This window comes from Ovis aries, chromosome 1 (assembly GCF_016772045.2).
Source record: "Ovis aries strain OAR_USU_Benz2616 breed Rambouillet chromosome 1, ARS-UI_Ramb_v3.0, whole genome shotgun sequence".
NCBI lineage: Eukaryota > Metazoa > Chordata > Mammalia > Artiodactyla > Bovidae > Ovis > Ovis aries.
The window spans coordinates 84,565,618-84,589,065 of NC_056054.1; the positions used below are offsets into that span (position 1 = coordinate 84,565,618).

Below are 23,448 nucleotides of genomic sequence, written 5' to 3' on the forward strand. Positions count from 1 at the left end.
CTTTGGTTTCCTCAGGGTATATGCCTAAGTGTGGGATTGCTGGGTCATATGGTGGTTTTATTCCTAGTTTTTTAAGGGATCTCCACACCGTCTTCCATAGTGGCTGTATCAATTTACATTCCCACCAACAGTTTAAGAGTGTTCCCTTTTCTCCACACCCTCTGCAGCATTTATTGTTTGTAAACTTTTTGATGATGGCTATTCTGACCAGTGTGAGGTGATATTGTGGTTTTGATTTGCATTTCTCTAATAATGAGTGATGTTGAGCATCTTTTTGTGTTTGTTAGCTATCTGTATGTCTTCTTTGGAGAAACATCCGTTTAGGTCTTTTTCCAACTTTTTGATTGGGTTGTTACTACAAAGCTACAGTCATCAAGACAGTATGGTACTGGCACAAAAACAGAAATATGGAACAAGACCAATGGAACAAGATAGAAAGCCCAGAAATAAACCCATGCACTTATAGGTACATTATTTTTGTCAGAGGAGGCAAGAATATACAATGGAACAAAGACAGCCTCTTCAGTGAATGGTGCTGGAAAGACTGGACAGCTACATGTGAAAGAATGAAATTAGAATACTTCCTAGCCCCATATACAAAGATAAATTCAAAATGGATTAAAGACCTAAATGTAAGACCAGAAACTATAAAACTCTTAGAGGAGAACATAGGCAGAACACTTGATGACATAAATCAAAGCAAGATCCTCTATGACCCACCTCGTAGAGTAACGGAAATGAAAACAAAAGTAAACAAGTGAGACCCGATTAAACTTAAAAGCTTTTGCACAGCAAAGGAAACTGTAAGCAAGGTGAAAAGACAGCCCTCAGAATGGGAGAAAATAATAGCAAATGAAACAACTGACAAAGGATTAATTTCCAAAATATACAAGCAGCTCATACAACTCAGTGCCAGAAAATCAAACTTGTTTTCATTTATTTTTAAATGAAACTTCTGAAACATATTCTGCTCTGACAGAAAAAACAACTGGGGAAGAGCTTAGACGTAGAATTAGTAGTGTGTTTGCTCTATACGGACTGGGGAAGCTGATCCCTGTAGTATCTTATTTTCCCTTCCCACCTTACCAAAGTTTGCTATGCCATGACAGTTTGCAGAAACTTTTCGAGATTTTTTGTTGTTGTTTTGCTTAAAAATATTCTTTTTAGAGTCCCAAGTGATTCTTTCACATAAGTCATAGTGTCGTGTATTTCCGTATTTACTGTGAATTATATTGGAAATGATGATGATCCTCTGAGAAGGGGCTGGGGAAAAATGTGGTGGTTTCTCTCCTAGAGGAAAGAAATGCGTTATCCCTCAGAGTGGCCCAGCTCTGTAGACCCATGGGAATATGTTAATAACCCTGAAAGGTGAATTTGTTTCTGAAGAAACACTGTTCTGTTGTCTCTGGGAATTTGGTTTGTTTGTACAGATGGCAAAGATTGGTCCTAGATTTCTTCACTAAGGCAAAATGTGGAATACAAATTGAGCCAACTGAGAATGAAATATACTTGATAATACGAGTACTAATCACAAAATGTGTGGTTTCTTCTTATTTTTGCTGGATTTTAATACCTGTTTATTGTACTAATTTTACAAGCACTTGTAAAACAGTTATGAAAGGTTAAATTCTTAAGAAATAATGACATCACAACACATTTTTACTGCTGGACATCCCTAGGCCTAACAGTAATATAAGGTGCCAGTATTATTGTGTGAAAGAAAGATAATTGCAGTGCCCTTTACTTCAGGTTCCAGTCAGCCCACTGATGGACTGCCTACATCAGACAGAATCCTAGAAAGTCTGCAGTCCTTGCAGGATTTGTTCCACGTGAAAGACCAGGGACAGCTCTAGGAGAATAAGTAGGCTGAAGAGTGGGTATAGGCCATCTGGAAGTTGTACATGTTTAGGATTCTGGAAAGATTGAGTAGCATTTGAATGCTGACTCCATATATCTTAGCTAATCAAATACTCTAAAATTCTGTTTCCCCAGTTTTTTTTTTTCTTTCTTTCTTTTTGATTTTCCCTACTTTTTTTTTTTTTAATTTTAGGTACGTTTCCTTGTATTTAAAAGGGGAATATTAATAATAATAGTCCTCATGTATTTCCATAATCTTCAAATCATGCACTATATAGGAATGTGGTTTTTAAATTATATTAGGAAAGTGAGTTATCCCAAAGCTTAGCATATTAGTTTAATGCAGTAGTTGGCAGTTGACTTTCTAGTTAGAAAGTTGTCTTTTAGACAATACAGCCCCATGGTACAATTGCTAATCAAGTCCAAAGATGAGTGGGTTTGTTTAGCTTTCCTTGTGTCACATGGAATGGATAACTGGGATGAATAACTTTTAATGGGTTATCCACTTTATCCATTTTGACTTCAAAAGAGGTATTGGACACAAGACGTATTGTGGTAGAGTGGGCACAAGCTTGGACTTTAGGGTCAGATTAAGATGAGTTTGAAGCCAGGTTCTCATAATTATTGAATGTATTACAAGGTACTTAACGCTCAGGCCTTAGTTTCCTTACCTATCAAACAAAGGTAAATATCTCCATCTTCCAGATTCATTAAAGAGATATTGAAGTAAACCATCTGTACAATAAAAGATGAATACAGTGAGCATATGGCCATTACAATGAACCTGAAAGTTCATTCTAGTTAGTAAGCTCAGATGCTGGTGTAAACAGCCAGAGATGCCCACCACTATGCCCCCTGGTAGCCTCTCAGTCCTGGATATGGCCTTCCAGGATGTCTTTAGGTCCAGAAACGAAGTGAACAATCTTTGGAGTTAAGCAGTTTACCTTCAACTCCTGACTGTCATTTACCACTGGTAAATAATGGTTAATTCAGATAAGTGATTTATGTTGAGTATATTTTTGTCTGTCTTTCCAACAGACTCTATACTTTTTTCTAGGATTATTATATCTTAGGGCTAATTCATCTCACATGGCTAATCATTAGCTCCTTGTGATATGTGTTATTATACATTATGAAATTAATTACCATTCTAAGAACTTCATCTATTATTAAATTACAGTACCTTACACAGAAGACAAATAACCTTGGTTGGTGCTTGTCAAGTTCAGGCCAGTAAGGTGTGCAGATTCAAGGAGGGCAACTCCTAGTATCTGTTAGTCGGCCCCCAATGACATGTGTTCCTTTTTCACTGTCTTGGACATTGTGAAGCCATAGAAGGCTTACTGTTGCCGAGGACTATGACATGAAATTAATATGTTGCTATAATGGAAGAAACACGTGTAGTCCATAGATTGACCCCTTCCTTAGGAATTCTCAAATGAAGTAAGTCTAGAGACTTACCAGGCATATCCTGTATATCTATACTGTGATGGTTTTCCTGTAGAAGGAAAGAAGAGTACGGGCCTCTTGATTCAGAAACTCTGGCTATCATCCTGGTATTGTGTGAACATTCAACAGACAAAATTCCAGGATTAGTCTCATCTGGTGTTTATTGCTGTTGAGTCAAGGTGAATTGAATAAAGGGCTACCATATGTAACCTTCTTCGTTTCCTAGCTACTGAAACATTTCGAGGTCAGATCCTTTTTTACCGTAATAATATCTTTTCAAGTGAAGGAAAGTACAGCTTGAGAAAAAGCAACATATGAAAGATATTTACTGCAGAATAGAGTTCTTTATCGGTGGAAAAAATCAACAAAACATTGGTTGTACCCCATGGTTAGAGAAACTCTCAAATGACTCTGCTTAAACTGGTTTTTCTCTGCATATCCTTCCCTACTTCCATGGAAACCAGAAGCTCTGGATCTCATGCCTTCTCTGGTTTCTCCCTTTTCTTTTAATAAATATTCTTGTGTTCTCTCACCCACTAATTATCTTCACCATGTGCCTATATTGCTAACAGCTTAAAGAGAGCAGTTCCTTTGAAAATACAATCTTTTTAAATGCATCATCATTTTGAAGTGGTCTCATAAATTTTGTTGCTGATTTGGGATCTTAAACGGTATATTTATTTGTATTAAATTCTGCCTGCTGTTCATCTTGAAGATATTATATTTGTATAGTTAACAGAAGTGATGAGCCAAATTTAATTTTCTTTCTACTCTGGAATGCTTTGCATCTTGTAATCACCATTGATTGCCTACTTACTAGTCAGAATCAATAAAAGGAGTAGATGTAAAATTGCCCAATCTCATGTTTTATAATATAATAGTCTAGTCAAAATGGAGGGTACTAATAGCATTCAGCTGCATAGACATTATCTGATAATGACAGTGCGTATAGCTCAGACTACAGAGGAGCAAATTAAAGTTGGAAGCTCAAATATTGAACTTTATTTTGTTTAGAAGGAAGTTTATGCACAAATCTCATCAGAATATATGTTTTACTCTTTTGTAGATAATAATATAATTTTTATTAACTTTTAATCATTTTGATTGCATTTATTTTCAGAGATCGGTAACATTATTTTACCTTTGTGTTAAGATTTATCTAGTATAATTGATACATTTGCCTAAAGGCCATAAATATGATATTATGAAAAGGCTAAAGCACATAGATCTGTTCTGATAATAACAACTTTCAATTGCAGGTTTGTATAAATCAGTAACACCCTTGAGATAAAACATGAGAACTATTACTAGGCAGTCAGAGAGTTAGTCTTCTACTTTTAAGCATTTGCACTTCTCTGTTTATTGATCATTATGGGCCTCAGAAAATAATTTCATTGAATTATAATAATTTCATTAAATATTTCTAAATGATTGTTGTTTTATACAGAATCTGTTAAAATCAGGCCTCCCACTGGGGCTAGCCTTTGGATCCTTCAGTGGATATTCAGAATTTTAGGTCCTTAAGCATCCTTGATTATGGTTTTACAAAAGAGAAATAATGTGTACAGTTTCAGAGTCCATCTAAAAAAGAGCTGTACTGAGAAAATCAATCTTAACAATTGATAAATTACATCCCCTATTGGAAAAGAAACATGTTCATGGCATTTTGAAAGACATTCAGCATGGTAGTCAAGTTCTTTTAGTGAGTTTCCTGACAATTATGTTCTTTTACTATTCCCTACACCTAGAAGTAAGAAATCCTCCCCAGAGAGCTTTCAAATACAGTGATTAGGGAGTGTACATGGAATAGAAACCTTGTTTGTAGATTTTGATTATGGATTAATTACTTGTGTCTTTTGCCTGTTTAGGGTTGTTAATGGATATGAATATTTGGTTTTTGACCTTTTTTTTTTTCCCCATTCTTTTGTTCTGGTTTGTATTAAGTTCTCCTCACTGGAAGCCATGTAACAGAATCACTTTTCCATCTCATGTTCCTGTCCTCACTGTCTGTTCTATAGTAGTATAAGACTTTTGTTTTGGAGCAAGAGGTGTATTAGATCAAAGGGCAAAGGACCGCCTGCACTAATTTTGCTTGTGTTGTTCTGTAATTCTGTACTCTGGAGATAGGCTTTTTGATAAATGATTTTTATTTTATATAGGATGAAAATTTGTAAGAATTTTTAAGAATAACATAAATTTGTAAGAATAACATAAACTTCCTAACAATGAAGTTATGGTCTAGAGATACTAAGAGATGCTCAAGAAAGCTTTTTCATTTTTTTAGACATATATGGTTAATGAAAATCCTATGTAATATTTACAGAAGTCTTACTCTTTGCTGAGCACTGTTCGCAATGTTGTATGTGTTGCCTCTTTTAATCTGCACAGCTATTCTATGAAGTAAGCACTATTTCACCTTATTGTACAGCCAAGAAAACTGGTGCACAGAGAGGTTAGGTGATATTGAAAAATGACAGAGGCAGTATTTGAATTTCTCCTTAACTCCATCTCAACAACTCATTCTGATTCCCAGGAAAGCCCAAGATCAATTGGTCCCCATGGACAAAACATTAATAGTAATTACCCCCTTCCATTGGATAAAAGCTAATGATTAAAATGAGGAGACTCGTACTAAACCTACAGCTTCCAAATTTGTCAGCACTGGAACTGCTTATGCAGTACCCAGCCCCAGGTGTGAGACAGGGAGGCAGGATGCAGAGAGGTGGGTCAGGGCCTCGAGCAGAGCATCAGGGATAAGCACAAATAAAAGTTGCCCTTGGGAAATAACAGCTAAGTTTTATTGAGCACTCCATGTGCTAGATCCAGTGTAATGCAATGCCTTATTTAAAGTTAGCATCTTATAATTATTCCAATTTTATCAATGTAGCAACTGAGGTTTAAAATGGTTAGGCAGTTTTCCCAGGGTTACATAGCTACTGAATGACAGTAGCAGAACTCAGATTCAGTTTGTCTGAATCCAGAGGTCATTGCTCTAGGACTTCTGGTTTAGCATCATATGTAAAGAGTTTCGAAGTTATCATTCCTATCCTTACAAGAAAAACCTGGACAAACTGGAAATCAGTGAGTTCTCTTGGACCCGTAAGAGACGAGGTTTCCAGGCAAATCAGTTCAGTTCAGTTCAATTCAGTTGCTCAGTCATGTCCGACTCTTTGTGACCCCATGAATCACAGCACGCCAGGCCTCCCTGTCCATCACCAACTCCAGGAGTTCACTCAGACTCACGTCCATCGAGTCAGTGATGCCATCCAGCCATCTCATTCTCGGTCGTCCCCTTCTCCTCCTGCCCCCAATCCCTCCCAGCATCAGAGTCTTTTCCAATGAGTCAACTCTTTGCATGAGGTGGCCAAAGTACTGGAGTTTCAGCTTCAGCATCATTCTCTCCAAAGAAATCCCAGGGCTGATCTCCTTCAGAATGGACTGGTTGGATCTCCTTGCAGTCCAAGGGACTCTCAAGAGTCTTCTCCAACACCACAGTTCAAAGGCATTAATTCTTCGGCGCTCAGCCTTCTTCACAGTCCAACTCTCAAATCCATACATGACCACAGGAAAAACCATAGCCTTGACTAGAAGGACCTTAGTTGGCAAAGTAATGTCTCTGCTTTTGAATATACTGTCTAGGTTGGTCATAACTTTTCTTCCAAGGAGTAAGCATCTTTTAATTTCATGGCTGCAGTCACCATCTGCAGTGATTTAGGAGCCCCCAGCAGTGAAGTCTGACACTGTTTCTACTGTTTCCCCATCTATTTGCCATGAAGTGATGGGACCAGGTGCCATGATCTTCGTTTTCTGAATGTTGAGCTTTAGGCCAACTTTTTCACTCTCCTCTTTCACTTTCATCAAGAGGCTTTTTAGCTCCTCTTCACTCTCTGCCATAAGGGTGATGTCATCTGCTTATCTGAGGTTATTGATATTTCTCCCGGCTATCTTGATTCCAGCTTGTGCTTCTTCCAGTCCAGCATTTCTCATGATGTACTCTGCATGTAAGTACAAATCACCACCAGGCAAATCACTACCTCCAAATCTAGAAAGACAGGCTCATTCAGAGAGAAACATTAAGATCTGCATACCTGCAGCAGAAGCCACTGGAGTCATAGGAACACTTCCGTGATAACTTTGATGAATTACTGGATGCTAAGTAGGGGAGCAGTATGAATGTGAGAAATCCTGCAGGACCTCACCCTCAGAAAGTCCTTAACACATTCATGGGATTTACCTCCAGAAAGTCCACTGGTTTCTTATGATGAACATTTCATCACTACTCTGACAAAGAGTGATTATTGTGAAATAAGCCCAGAGTTTTCTCCATAACAAAAGTTTACTCTCCGGGGAAGACTTTTTCAGGGCTTTATTTATGGCCCAGGTAAGTAAAGGGCATTCTTCCCATTCTAGATCTCTGTAGCCTTCCAATCATCTCTGAGGTTGTCCACAGAGGTCATGTCTTCAATGAAAATGTATTGGAAACACCACAACCAGGGAATAATATAGGGGAAAGAGAAGCAAATAAAGTATGTCACAGGCTTACCTGGTGGCTCAGATGTAAAGAATCTATCTGCACGGTGGGAGACCTGGGTTCTATCCTTGGGCTGGGAAGATCCCCTGGAGGAGAGCATGGCAACCACTCCAGTTTTCTTACCTGGAGAATCCCCATGGACAGAGGAGCCTGGTGGGCTACCGTCCATGGGGTCGCAAAGAGTCAGACACAACCGAGAGACTAGGCACACAACACAAAGTCATTGGAGTGACTTTGAATATACCACAGCACAAGTGGAAAGGGCCTACCGAAACACTGAGATGTAATTGGACAGTTACAGAATATTCCTCCTCCTCTGCATCTTGTCGCCACTCCCACAGGGCTGCAGGATAATAACTGGATTGCAAGTGAAAACTGCAAGACTCAGACACATACATACACACCCATAGAAAACATTAAACACAGCACAACTTTTAGCCAGATAGCCAGATTAACATAAATCCTCAAACTAAATATTAAGTTACATCAGTTCCTGTTCCTGATATAATATATCCAGCTTTCAGCAAAAAGGTACAAGACATGCCAAAAAGCAAGAATAAACATTCTGAAGAGATAAAGCATTTATCAGAAACAGACTCAGATATAACACAGATGCTGGGAATTATCAGACAAGGAATTTAAAATAAACATGGAATATGATTGATGGAATGGAATGGATTAATGGAAACGTAGACAACGTGCAAAAACAGATGATAGAACAGTCAGAATAATGCCCTCCTTCCAAGCCAAGGTATCCACACTGTGATCTTCAGAAACTATGAATACATTATCTTAAAAGGCAAAAAAAAAAACTTTGAAGGTGTCATTAAGGGCTTTGAGATAGATTATCTTGGATTGTCTAGGTGGGCCCTATAATCACAAGGTCCTAAAAAGTAGAAGAGAAAGGCAAGCAAGAAAGTCAGAATGGTGCAACGTGAGAAGGACTCAATGACAATTGTTAACTTTGAAGACAGAGGAAGGAGGCAAGGGATGCAGACAGGTCCCAGAAGATGGAAAAGGCAAGAAAATGGATTATTCCCTAGAGCTTCCAGATAACGCAGTTCTTCCTACACCTTGATTTTGGCCCAATGGGACCTGTGTTGTACTTTTAACATACAGAATTGTATGACAGTATGTGTGTTTTGCTTTTGGCAGCTAAGTTTGATATAATTTGTTAAGGTATCCATTGAATGCTGATGCAGATGGGTCATGTTAGCAGAGGGATGGAAAAGTCCAAGAAAGAATCAAAGGAAAGGCTAAAAATCAAAAGCACTGTAACCGAAGTAAAGAATGCTTCTGATGAATTCATCAGTAGACTTGGCCCATATAAAGAAAGAATCAGTGAACTAGAAGATAGGTCCATAAAAGCTTCCCAGATTGAAATGCAAGGAAAAAAACTCACTCAATGAAAACAAAACAAAACACAGAAGAGAACATCCCAAGAACTGTGGGACCATTTCAAAAGATATTTGGGATAACAAAAAGGGTTGAAAGAAAAGAAAAAGATCAGAAGGAATATTTGAAGGAGTAATTGCTGACATGTTCCAAAATAGACACACAAAAGATTAAGGAATCTGAGAACACCAGGTAGGATAAATACCAAACACGGGTATGCATGCACACACACACACACACACATACACACATACATGTATACACACACGTATATACACACATACACATATATACACACACATACACATATACACACGCATACACGTATACACACATGTATATACACACACATACACATACACATATACAAACACACATACATGTATACACACATATACATATACAAACACACATACATGTATACACACATATACACATACATACACATATATACACACACATACACACATACACGTATACACACACGTATATACACACACATACACATATACACACAGATATACACACACATACACATATACAAACACACATACACATATACACACATACACATATACAAACACGCATACACACATACACATATACAAACACACATACACGTATACACACACATATATACACACATATATACACACACACGCATACACATACACACACACTCATACACATATACCTATGCATGTTATGTTCAAACTGCAGTTGGTCAGAGACAGAGAATGCCTTGAAAGAAGCCAGGGGGATAAATAATGTCACCTTTGGAGGAACAAGTATAAGAATTACAGTGGTCTTCTGGTCAGAAATCATGCAAGCCAGCAGAATATGGAGTGAAATATTCAGTGATGAAAGAAGAAACTGTCCACCAAACTAGAATTCTATATACATCAAAATTATTCTTCAAAATGTAGGAGAAATAAGCACTTTCTCAGACAAACAAAAACTGAGAGAACTCATCATCAATCAATTTGTCCTATAAGAATTGCTAAAAGAAGTTCTTTAGGGATGAAGGAAGATGATATAGGTCAGAAATTTGGATCTACATAAAAAAAAGTTCATCAGAGAAGGAATAAATAAAGTTTTTTAGTTTCCTTATTCTTAATTAAAGCAAAAGGCAGCTTTAAAGTAATCATAGTAACAATGAATGGTATAATATAGTATATTGATTATAGTAAATAAAGACAGCAGTGTTAGAAAGGGTGAAGCATACAGATGATGTTCTGGACCAGTAGGAGGCTTGAAGGACCTCTTCATACTGTAGTAAGAACAGAAAAGATTGCTGGAAACCCCTGAATGTGATTTAGGTCAAAGGATAACTTATAATACTCACTATGTTCCAGGTGCTGTTTAATATTAGGGACAAAAATATGAATAAGTGTGGTCCATACATTTAAAAAGTATAGCTAAGCAGGAAACATAGACAAATAAATGAGTATAATCTAGATCATTCATTTGTTCAACACATATTTCTTGAGCACCTACTTTATACAAGGAAAAGTAATAAATGCCAAAATTGAGAAGTACAGAAGTGTTATGAAATCACATAGGGGGCTCATAGTCTTGTCTAGAGGTATGAATCAAAGCTGCATGAGAGATATTAATAGGACTAAAAGGAGAAAACGCATGTAAGAATTAAAAAAAAACTGATATACTTACAGTGGAATCATAATGACATCAATAACACTGACTACAATTATCACTCAAAAAAAAATAAAATTTAAAAAAAAGGAGAAATAGAACATTACAGGTAAGAACCTGAATAAGCAACGTGAATGGCAGACATGGGCCATTAGCAATTTCTGAATTAGTAAATTATATGAGTATTTCATACTTTGTCTCAAATCAGTTCCAAGCATTATGTAGCTTAGGGCCCAAGGACCAGATCAGATTATGAGATACACTAGATTAGAAATGAAAGAATGGGGCAGGAACTAACAACTCATTATGAGTTTAAATATCAAATTTGACATACTCATGTTGATACTACCTTTTTTCTGTTTGTTTTTAAATTAACACCTGAAATGGAATCAAATTAACATTTTTTTTAACTTGTCATTTTATTTGGGGGTATAGCTGATTCAAATGAACATTCTTAATCCTGGAGTAGGAAGTCAGTTTCCTGAGGAACGTTAACTCTTGGCCAGAGAGTGAGCCCTAAGCTGGAAGACACAGTGATTATAGATAACAGTTCATCAGTTGTGTAGATTGAAATCCAATCAAATGAGAGTCTACCAACTGTATTTAGTCCTGGTAGGCCAGAGACTGAAATTAGTATGTCACCACTGGAGCCATGGTGTTTAGAGGGCCTGGAGAGAGAGAAAGAACCCACTACTGACATGCTGATCTGGTCGGCTTAGAGCTGGGATAGGATGGGGACAGACTAAGACCCATCAGTCTGGGACAGATGATGGAAAGATGAAAATTACATTTGATTTTGCGGAGGAAGAGCTCGATATGAGAGGAATCATCAAGGAAACGGAGATCAGCCTATGTAATACTCAGCTTTCTAGAACTGAACTGCCCAATAACATGGTCACTAGTTAAATTTAAGTTAATGAAAATTACATAAAATTATATATGAGGTCCTCAATTGCACCAGTCTCATGCTGAGTGCTCTTATGTGCCTAGTGGCTGCCATGTTGGATAACACAGAAATCAAACATTTCCACCAAAGCAGAAGGATCTTTTAGATGGTAGCATTTTAGGGCAGTGGCCCCCAAACTTTTTGGCACCAGGGATCAGTTCTGTGGAAGGCAGTTTTTCCATGGACTGGGTGAGGGGGGTGGTTTCAGGATAATTCAGGTGTGTTACATTTAAAGTGCTCTTTATTTCTATTATTATTATATCAGCTCCACCTCAGATCATCAGGCATTAGATTGGGAACCTCTGTTCTAGAGTGTGTGAGAGGTTGTAATACATCAGAAATGCAGGTTAATATCTTCTAGAAACAACTATAAAGCAGCTTCAAAAAAAAATTTTTTTTAAAAATTTTTCCAGTGAGGATAAAAAAGCTCTTGCAGTATAATTGTCCAGCTCTATCCGCAAACATTTGTATGGGTGTTTGTCTCTTGTAAGTAGAATGAAATATTCTTATTTTTACAAATTAGGAAATTTAGTGAAATCAAGTCACTTCACACTAGTAGTAAATGGAATAGTCAGGAGTTTAAGTCAGGTTGCTTAGCTCCAAAGCCTGTTCACTTGACCTTTGTACTCCAAGACACCCCAGAAGGCTAGATCCAGGACAGAGGTCACCGGTGGTTGCTGGCAGGGGCACCTTGGCTGTTCAGTGCCAGTGTCTGGACTTAGTAGGGAAAGTGTCCATTCTGCCTGGGTAGCAGTTGATAGATATTTTGTAATATTACTGTTGCCAGGAAACATGTATATTAATGTTCACCTTTTTGATCTTTGCTAAAAGTTACATGCATTTAATACTTTTCATCAATACCAAGACTATTGGTTTTCATGAGTCTAATTTGCTTTTCATTGTTTAGTGAAAAAAAGTGAGAAAACTCTTTATGTACAATATAAACACACTGCTTTTCTTTTTCAATACTTGAAAAGATGGATGTTTGACCAATCAGAAGTATTAAAAAATAAATTCACTTCCATATACTGGAAGCAATTCCTCAATTTCTTAGTCTGAAATAATGTAAATAAATTCCTGGTGGTGCAGAGGTTAAAGCGTCTACCTGCAGTGTGGGAGACCTGGGTTCAATCCCTGGGTCGGGAAGATCCCCTGGAGAAGGAAATGGCAACCCACTCCAGTATTCTTGCCTGGAGAATCCCATGGATGGAGGAGCTTGGTGGGCTACAGTCCACAGGTCGCAAAGAGTCGGACACAGCTGAGCGACTTCACTTTCACTTTAATGTGATAAATAAACCTTCATTTCTACTCTGTGTTTTTAGTTTCTTCTTTGGGGAGATGTTAGGTTCAAAATATCATCTTCAAATTCATTTTGGGTTTTTATATTTTTTTAAAGAGCTAATTACAATGCATTGTTTTTTTCCCCGAGCTTTTTCTTATTTTGCTCTTATTTCAAGCATTTTTTGTAATAACTATTAAGACTTCTTCATTAAAGAATTTTTTTTAAACAGTGAATAGAGCAACTCTTTGCTAGATCTTCTGGGGCTAGAGAATTTCAGTTGAAGTTTAAAATTTTTAGGCTGTGAAATAGACTTCAGCTCTCAAATGCTCAAATATTTTGGAAAGCCTTGGATCATTTGTGATTGACAGTTCAAAAATACAATGATCTGTTGTGTCTGGCCCATGTCATGCTGGAGAATGCTAAATCAATAGTAATGCCATCAGAACCAGAAATCAAATGCAAAATAGTTCCCTTGGCTTCCTGCATAATGACATTTGCTCTTTTGATAAATTACTAATGGATTCTTGGACTAGAGACCAGGAACAGCTAAGCCTGGATTATAAATGGAAAGGGTGAAATGGTGATGTTTATTGTACAGAAAAATTTGCCTTCAGTGAATGTTTTACACAAAGAATGTCCAAATATTATTGAATCTCACATTGTGATAGAATATTAGTAAAAAGGCAAGAAATTTGATGTCATGAATATGTTTTAGGGCAAGAAAAGGAGCTGTGCTTAGTCACTCAGTTGTGTCCGACTCTTTGTGACCCCAGGGATGAGAGCCTGCCAGGCTCCTCGGTCAGTGGGGATTCCCCAGCCAAGAATACTGGAGTGGGTTCCCATTCCCTACTCCAGGGGGTCTTCCCCACCCAGGGATCAAACCAGGGTCTCCCACATTGCAGAAAGATTCTTTACCATCTGAGCCAATGGAGACGCAAGAAAAGGACAGGTGCTTCATATTACTGTTTTTAAAGCCTGAACTGAAATTAAAAAGAAATCTTTGACCACCTTCTCCATAGTGCCCATAGATATATGTACATATTGCAAATATGGTGGAAGAAAAAATACTGTTAAGAATATCCAAATACTACCTAACTCAAAAGCTTTAGAAACTTATTACAAGAGAAAGTCTCTCTACCAGTTGCCACTGAATTGTATGATAAAAGCAGATTAGCTTCTGGGCTCTACAGAATGCCAGATAACATGAAATAAGGCTTGTTAACAGTCTATGTTTTCTGTGTTTGTGGTGTACAAAATGAAAATACCTCAAGCTTTGGATGTATGCTAATTCTAACCTTTCTGTAATTATAAAGTAACTGCTGTATTTTCCTGTGTGTGGAAAATGAATAAAAGTAGGACTTGCTCACTAAAAATGAAAAATCTTTTCCCTCTGCCTCTTGACCACCTCATTTACTTAATGTCGTGGGCTGCATCTCACTGAGCTGCTTAAGTGAAAATTTGTGCTTCAGAAATACCTTTGTTTTGTCAGACTTTCAAATTAAACAGGAAAATTTTTATTCTGAAGGATTAAATGCAACCAGGGAACAAAATAATGAAAAGCTTTATTTGAGAAGAAGTAACTCTTTGGAATAAGAGGTTACCATATGTCAATATGTCACACACAGAAAAAGTGAGCTTTTGATTACTTAAAGGTAAGGTTGCCAGAGGGTTTCTGATTTAAATTTCTAAGGCTTGATCAGAGAGAGCATCAATGAAAATCCTCATAACTTGTGAACTTGACTTTTATTCCTTTGAAAAATTATACAAAATATTTTTTGCTCACATTTATATTCCATGTGGTATGTTTCACCTTGTAACTTTGCAGTTATTCTTGTGCAGGTTTTACACTCATTGTAAAGTCAGAATTGAATTTAAGCGTTTCTAGAAAATGCAATAAGTTTAGAAATGGAAAACTGACCCAAAAAGTTGTCTCAAAAATACTTAAGCACAAGAAAGTCTGAGGAAACCTAAATAGACATGAATTGTGACTACTTAAATCAATTATGGTGTATCCTTAAAATGGAATACTGTTGATACGTTTAAAATATTGAACAGTTTTCAAGACACATTGAATGAAAGCAAAAAAGTGTCCCCACTGTTAAGTACCTTGATTTTTTTTTTTATTTAGTATTTTTATGTACCTATACATAGACTCTCTTTGGAATAATTGCATCAGTTCCGTTCAGTTCAATAGCTCAGTTGTGTCCGACTCTTTGTGACCCCATGAACCGTGGCACACCAGGCCTCCCTGTGCGTCACCAACTCCCAGAGTCCACCCAAACCCATGTCCATTGAGTCAGTGATGACATCCAACCATCTCATCCTCTGTCATCCCCTTCTCCTGGCCTCAATCTTTCCAGCATCAGGGTCTTTTCAAATGAGTCAGCTCTTTGCATCACATGGCCAAAGTACTGGAGTTTCAGCTTCAACATCAGTCCCTCCAGTAAACACCCAGGACCGATCTCCTTTAGGATGGACTGGTTGGATCTCCTTGCAGTCCAAGGAACTCTCCAGAGTCTTCTCCAACACCACAGTTCAAAAGCATCAATTCTGTGCTCAGCCTTCATTCTAGTCCAACTCTCACATCCTACATGACCACTGGAAAAACCATAGCCTTGACTAGACAGACCTTTGTTGGCAAAGTAATAATCCCTGCTTTTTAATATGCTATCTAGGTTTGTCATAACTTTCCTTCCAAGGAGTAAGCGTCTTTTAATTTCATGGCTGCATTCACCATCTGCAGTGATTTTGGAGCCCAGAAAAATAAAGTCAGCCACTGTGTACACTGTTTCCCCATCTATTTCTCATGAAGTGATGGGACTGGATGCCATGATCTTAGTTTTCTGAATTAATTGAGCTTTAAGCCAACTTTTTCACTCTCCTCTTTTGCTTTCATCAGGAAGCTCTTTAGTTCTTCCTCACTTTCTGCTATAAGGGTGGTGTCATCTGCATATCTGAGATTATTGATATTTCTCCCGGCAATCTTGATTCCAGTTTGTGCTTCCTCCAGCTCAGAGTTTCTCATGATGCACTCTGCATGTAAATTAAATAAGCTATAAATAAATAAGCATATAAATAAGCAATGGCACCCCACTCCAGTACCCTTGCCTGGGAAAATCCCATGGATGGAGGAACCTGGTGGGCTGCAGTCCATGGGGTCACTAAGAGTCCGACAAGACTGAGCAACGTCACTTTCACTTTTCACTTTCATGCATTGGAGAAGGAAATGGCAACCCACTCCAGTGTTCTTGCCTGGAGAATCCCAGGGATGGGGGAGCCTGATGGGCTGCCATCTATGGGGGCGCACAGAGTTGGACAGGACTGAAGCGACTTAGCAGCAGCAGCAGCATAAAAAAATAAGCATATAAGTTAAATAAGCAGGGTGACAATATACAGCCTTGACAAACTCCTTTTCCTGTTTGGAACCAGTCTGTTGTTCCATGTCCAGTTCTAATTGTTGCTTCCTGACCTGCATACAGGTTTCTCAAGAGGCAGGTCAGGTGGTCTGGTATTCCCATCTCTTTCAGAATTTTCCACAGTTTATTGTGATCCACACAGTCAAAGGCTTTGGCATAGTTAATAAAGCAGAAATAGATGTTTTTCTGGAACTCTCTTGCTTTTTCCATGATCCAATGGATGTTGGCAATTTGATCTCTGGTTCCTCTGCCTTTTCTAAAACCAGCTTCAACATCTGGAAGGAAGTTCACAGTTCACGTATTGCTAAAACCTGGCTTGAAGAATTTTGAGCATTACTTTACTAGTGTGTGAGATGAGTACAATTGTGTGGTAGTTTGAGTATTCTTTGGCATTTCTTTTCTTTGGGATTGGAATGAAAACTGATCTTTTCCAGTCTTGTGTCCACTGCTGAGTTTTCCAAATTTGCTGGCATCATCTTTTAGGATTTGAAATCTCTCAACTGGAATTTCATCACCTCCACTAGTTTTGTTCATAGTGATGCTTCCTAAGGCCCACTTGACATCACATTCCAGGATGTCTGGCTCTAGGTGAGTCATCATACCATTGTGATTATCTGGGTCGTGAAAATCTTTTTTGTACAGTTCTTCTGTGTATTCTTGCCACCTCTTCTTAATATCTTCTGCTTCTTTTAGGTCCCTACCATTTCTGTCCTTCATTGAGCCCATCTTTGCATGAAATGTTCCCTTGGTATCTCTGATTTTCTTGAAGAGATCTCTAGTCTTTCCCATTCTGTTGTTTTCCTCTATTTCTTTGCATTCATTGCTGAGGAAGGCTTTCTCTTCTCTCCTTGGTATTCTTTGGAACTCTGCATTCAAATGGGTATATCTTTCCTTTTCTCCTTTGCTTTTCACTTACCTTGTTTTTACAGGTATTTGTAAGACCTCCTCAGACAGCCATTTTGCTTTTTTGCATTTCTTTTTCTTGGGGATGGTCTTGATTCCTGTCTCCTATACAAAGTCACAAACCTCCATCCAGAGTTTATCAGGCACTCTGTCTATCAGATCTAGTCCCTTAAATCTATTTCTCACTTCCACTGTATAGTCATAAGGGATTTCCTCCACGCCCGAGGGCGGGGGTGGTGGCTGAGGGGAGCTACCCTGCTTCAGAGATAAGGAGCAGAGGCTGTGCTTTGCTGGAGCAGCCGTGAGGAGATACCCCACATCCAAGGTAAGAGAAGCCCAAGTAAGACAGTAGGCACTGAGAGAGGAGATCAGAGGGCAGACAGACTGAAACTACAGTCACAGACAACTAGCCAATCTGATCACACAGACTACAGCCTTGTCTACATCAATGAAACTAAGCCATCCTGTGTACAGCCACCCAAGATGGGCGGGTCATGGTGGAGAGGTCTGACAGAATGTGGTTCACTGGAGAAGGGAATAGCAAATCACTTCAGTATTCTTTCCTTGCGAACCCCATGAACAGTATGAACAGGCAAAAGGATAGGACACTGAAAGATGAACACCCCTGGTCGGTAGGTGCCCAGTATGCTACAGGAAATCAGTGGAGAAATAACTCCAGAAAGAATGAAGGGACGGAGCCAAAGCAAAAACAACACCCACTTGTGAATGGGACTGGTGATAGAAGCAAGATCCGATGCTGTAAAGAGCAATATTGCATAGGAACCTGGAATGTCAGGTCCATGAATCAAGGCAAATTGGAAGTAGTCAAACAAGAGATGGCAAGAGTGAACGTTGACATTCTAGGAATCAGTGAACTAAGATGGACTGGAATGGGTGAATTTAACTCAAATGACCATTATATGTACTACTGTGGGCAGGAATCCTTTAGAAGAAATGGAGTGCCATCATAGTCAACAAGAGTCCGAAATGCAGTACTTGGATGCAATCTCAAAAACCACAGAATGATCTCTGTTTGTTTCCAAGGCAAACCATTCAATATCACGGTAATCCAAGTCTATGCTCCAACCAGTAACGCTGAAGAAGCTGAAGTTGAACAGTTCTATGAAGACCTACAAGACCTTTTAGAACTAACACCAAAGAAAGATGTCCTTTTCATTATAGGGGACTGGAATGCAAAAGTAGGAAGTCAAGAAACACCTGGAGTAACAGGCAAATTTGGCCTTGGAGTACAGAATGAAGCAGGGCAAAGGCTAATAGAGTTTTGCCAAGAGAACGCACTGGTCATAGCAAACACCCTCTTCCAACAACACAAGAGAAGATTCTACACATGGACATCACCAGATGGTCGACACCGAAATCAGATTGATTATATTCTTTGCAGCCAAAGATGGAGAAGCTCTATACAGTCAGCAAAAACAAGATCGGGACCTGACTGTGGCTCAGATTATGAACTCCTTATTGCCAAATTCAGACTGAAATTGAAGAATAATTGCATACGAAATTGGTAATATTGCTTTGGGGTAAGGGAAGAACGCCAGGGCTCAAGTGATTGAGAGATTTGTTTTTCAATCAGATTTGTGTTTTGTATAGCCCTTTGTACTTGAATCTTGTTAAGTGACAAGGCAAGATAGACATACGGAATAATACCTTTATTCTTTAAATGTATTGCTTATATTTTGAGTTTCATCAAAACTTGATGTCATTTTGTCCAGTAAAGTGGAAATTTGAATGTATAATGAATTAGCAGTTTCATTTTGCTTGTTAAGTGTTCAGTCTTTTTGTGTGCGCTTTGTATGGGTTTCATTGTTTGTTATAAGTTTTGTTTTATTTTACTTTGAAATGAAAAATTAAATTAGTAACTTCCATTTTGTAAATATCTTCATGGTAAAGTAAATATTCAGCAATAAAATGAACTAAAATATTTTTCAATTTATGGCAATAATTGTCAAAAGACAAAAACATGTTGGTACAACAACATAATTTGAAAGATACATTTACTATTGCAACCAATGTATTGACTGATAACTTCATATATATGAGGTCTGTTGTGTATATATGTTAACAGACCTCATATATATTTATATATATGTTTTATGTAAATAAAAACTGATAAACAGTTTTCTACATTTAGTTACCCTGTGGAGACAAAATGCTAGTTAAATAGATAAAACTGAAAATTTGAACTGTTTTCTTCTATGTTGCCTTTAACTTTAGAAACTCACAATTCTGAAAATTTAAACGTGTTGACTGCTTGGTTTCCCCTCTACACCGTCATTATTTTAACTTGTTCTGAAATGTGCCACGTGTACTATTTTGTATTATGTCCCCACATCTGCTGCTCCATATAAACCAGTACTGACGTCTTAGAAATAATAGACCCCCTTTCATTCTCTACTAGAGACACTGTCATTATGTGTGATTGTATTAGAGCTTTAAATGTTTCCACTCTATATTTCTGTTTTCAGCTTTTCGTATGGAATAAATGATCCATTATTTCAGTAGCTCTGTATATTGTTATTTTTTGAGGTTCCATACTCTCCCTTCCCCTCCCTTTCTCCTGCTTATTCTCTCCCTTTGCTTTTCTCTCCTTCCTCTCTTCACTCTCCTGCTTGCTGGCTGTCTGTGTCTGTGTCTATGTCACTCTCCCCAGTCGTAGGTCTTTGGAATAAGGTGAAAGGTGTGGAGCAGGCACCTGGACTTATAGAGTGGCACATACCAGGCAGTGCATCTTCTGCTGGAGAATTTAGCTGTCACTTTGGAGCCCAAATGAAACTAGTATGCAATTCACATACCCCAGGTACTGAAAGAGAAACTGCATCTGCTGTCCCCACAGATTACTGATAAGATTTTATCTTTTCTCCTGCTGATACTGATAGAGCTATAGCCAGGTGGGCAGTAAATAAAGATTTATTATGGGCTGAATTTGTTAGCTAGTGGTACTGTCTTAGAACTACATCAAAAAAGACCCAGAAGTGTTCATCTTTCACATCCATAGAGCCTAATAATGGTGTGGTGTGGGAGAGGTGGCGGCAGGATGCGATCTATCTAGTTTGTTTTAAACAGCAAACATTTCTTACAAAATCACCCTAATCTAAATAGATGACTAAAAATCTAGGAGTTGATAAATTATCATCATGGCACCTGCATCTTATGCCTCAAAAACCCTAAGCAAACCCAGGGCTGTACTTGCGGATTAATTGAGCATGCATAATTTACCACTGCAGTTTACATAAGTGTAAGTATTTTTCTCATCCTGGTAAATAGGCATTTCCAGCTTCAGGAGAAAAATAAGAATATCGCTACACAATGAAATGAGCTATCAGCCTATTAGGCATTTATAAGAAAAAAAGGCCTCTGCTCTTGCTGCCAATGTTTAGTTCTTAAGTTGAAATTATTTTTAAAGTATAATTTGCTTTTCACCATTTATATGTATTTCTTTTTGCTCAAGTTTACTGTGTTGATTTTACCCATGCCTGTAGTCAGTACTTCATCTTTTAAGATGTGAAATAGCTCAACTGGAATTCCATCACCTCCACTAGCTTTGTTCATAGTGATGCTTCCTAAGGCCCACTTGACTACACATTCCAGGATGTCTGGCTCTAGGTGAGTGATCACACCATGGTGATTATCTGGGTCATGAAGATCTTTTCTGTACAATTCTTCTATGTATTCTTGCCACGTCTTCTTAATATCTTCTGCTTCTATTAGGTCTATACCATTTCTGTCCTTTATTGAGCCCATCTTTGCATGAAATGTTCCCTTGGTATCTCTAATTTTCTTGAAGAGATCTCTAGTCTTTCCCATTCTACTGTTTTCCTCTAGTTCTTTGCATTGATCATTTGAAAGAAGGCTTTCTTATCTCCACCAACAAAACTAGTGAAGGTGATGGAATTCCAGTTGAGCTATTTCAAATCCTAAAAGATGATGCTGTGAAAGTGCTGCACTCAATATGCCAGCAAATTTGGAAAACTCAGCAGTGGCCACAGGACTGGAAAAGATTAGTTTTCATTCCAATCCCAAAGAAAGGCAATGCTAAAGAATGCTCAAACTACCACACAATTGCACTCAGCCCATACACTAGTAAAGTAATGCTCAAAATTCTCCAAGCCAGGCTTCAGCAATATGTGAACCGTGAACTTCCAGATGTTGAAGCTGGTTTTAGAAAAGGCAGAGGAACCAGAGATCAAATTGCCAACATCCACTGGATCATCAAAAAAGCAAAGAGTTCCAGAAAAACATCTATTTTTGCTTTATTGACTATGCCAAAGCCTTTGACTGTGTGGATCACAATAAACTGTGGAAAATTCTGAAAGAGATGGGAATACCAGACCACCTGACCTGCCTCTTGAGAAACCTGTATGTAGGTCAGGAAGCAACAATTAGAACTGGACATGGAACAACAGACTGGTTCCAAACAGGAAAAGGAGTACGTCAAGGCTGTATATTGTCATCCTGCTTATTTAACTTATATGCAGAGTACATCATGAGAAACGCTGGGCTGGAGGAAGCACACGCTGGAATCAAGATTGCTGGGAGAAATATCAATCACCTCAGATAAGCAGATGACACCACCCTTATGGCAGAAAGTGAAGAACTAAAGAGCCTCTTGATGAAAGTGAAAGAGGAGAGTGAAAAAGTTGGCTTAAAGCTCAACATTCAGAAAACGAAGATCATGGCATCCGGTCCCATCGCTTCATGGAAAATAGATGGAGAAACAGTGGACACAGTGGCTGACTTTATTTTTCTGGGCTCCAAAGTCACTGCAGATGATAAATGCAGCCATGAAATTAAAAGACGCTTACTCCTTGGAAGAAAAATTATGACCAACCTACACAGCATATTGAAATGCAGAGACATTACTTTCGCAACAAAAGCCCGTCTAGTCAAGGCTATGTTTTTTCCAGTAGTCGTGTATGGATGTGAGAGTTGGACTAGAAAGAAAGCTGAGTGCAGAAGAATTGATGCTTTTGAACTGTGGTGTTGGAGGAGACTCTGGAGAGTCCCTTGGACTGCAAGGAGATCCAACCAGTCCATCCTAAAGGAGATCGGTCCTGGGTGTTCTTTGGAAGGACTGATTGTGAAGTTGAAACTCCAGTACTTTGGCCACCTGATGTGAAGAGCTGACTCATTTGAAAAGACCCTGATGCTGGGAAAGATTGAGGGCAGTAGGAGAAGGGGATGACAGAGGATGAGGTAGTTGGATGGCATCACCGACTGAATGGACATGAATTTGAGTAAACTCCAGGAGTTGGTGATGGACAAGGAGGCCTGGCGTGCTGTGGTTAATGGGGTCGCAAAGAATCAGACACGACTAAGCGACTGAACTGAACTGAACTGTAGTCAGTACTCTTTTCGTTCTGGTTTGATGCTACTATATTTGAATGATTTAGATAATGTTAATCCAGGCATCTATTTTTAAAAAAACTTTTTATTTGTATTGGGGCATAGCTGATTAACAATTTGTGGTAGTTTCAGGTGAACAGTGAGACAACTCAGCCATAGATATCCATGTATCCATTCTCCCCCGAAGTTCCCTTCCATCCAGGCTGCCAGCTTAAGCAGTGCTCCCTATGCTTTACAGTAGGTCTCTGTTGGTTATTCATTTTACATATAGCATTGTAGGCACATACTTGTACTGCAGTTATTTTAAGTAAACAAAGGCAGGAAGCAAAGAAGTGGGAAATAATAGTTATGGAAACACATCGGTATTTGAATGGCTTGTCACATGTTACCCATGTATTTTTGGGTAAACTAGCCATTAATACTAAATTAACTGTTTTCTTATCTATAAAATGGGAGTAATAACACCTACCTCATGAGTGGTTGTGTTGAATGTTACGTGCAACAAATGTAAAGAACCTAATTCAGAATGTGCTCGGTGCTCAATAAATGAAAATTTTTGTTTTTATCTTACTAAAATATTTTAAAAATAGACCTAACAGTAAATTCTAAATCTCCAAATTAGTAGTTAAGAACATTTGTTTCTATATGACAG

General features: G+C 38.2%; 1 protein-coding gene across 6 annotated transcripts in view; it reads left to right on the forward strand.

Moving 5' to 3' along the window:
- The window catches only part of NTNG1 (netrin G1), a 377,746-nt gene that overhangs the window by 95,981 nt on the left and 258,317 nt on the right, over nucleotides 1–23,448 (forward strand). The gene's annotated exons all lie outside the window — the stretch shown is intronic.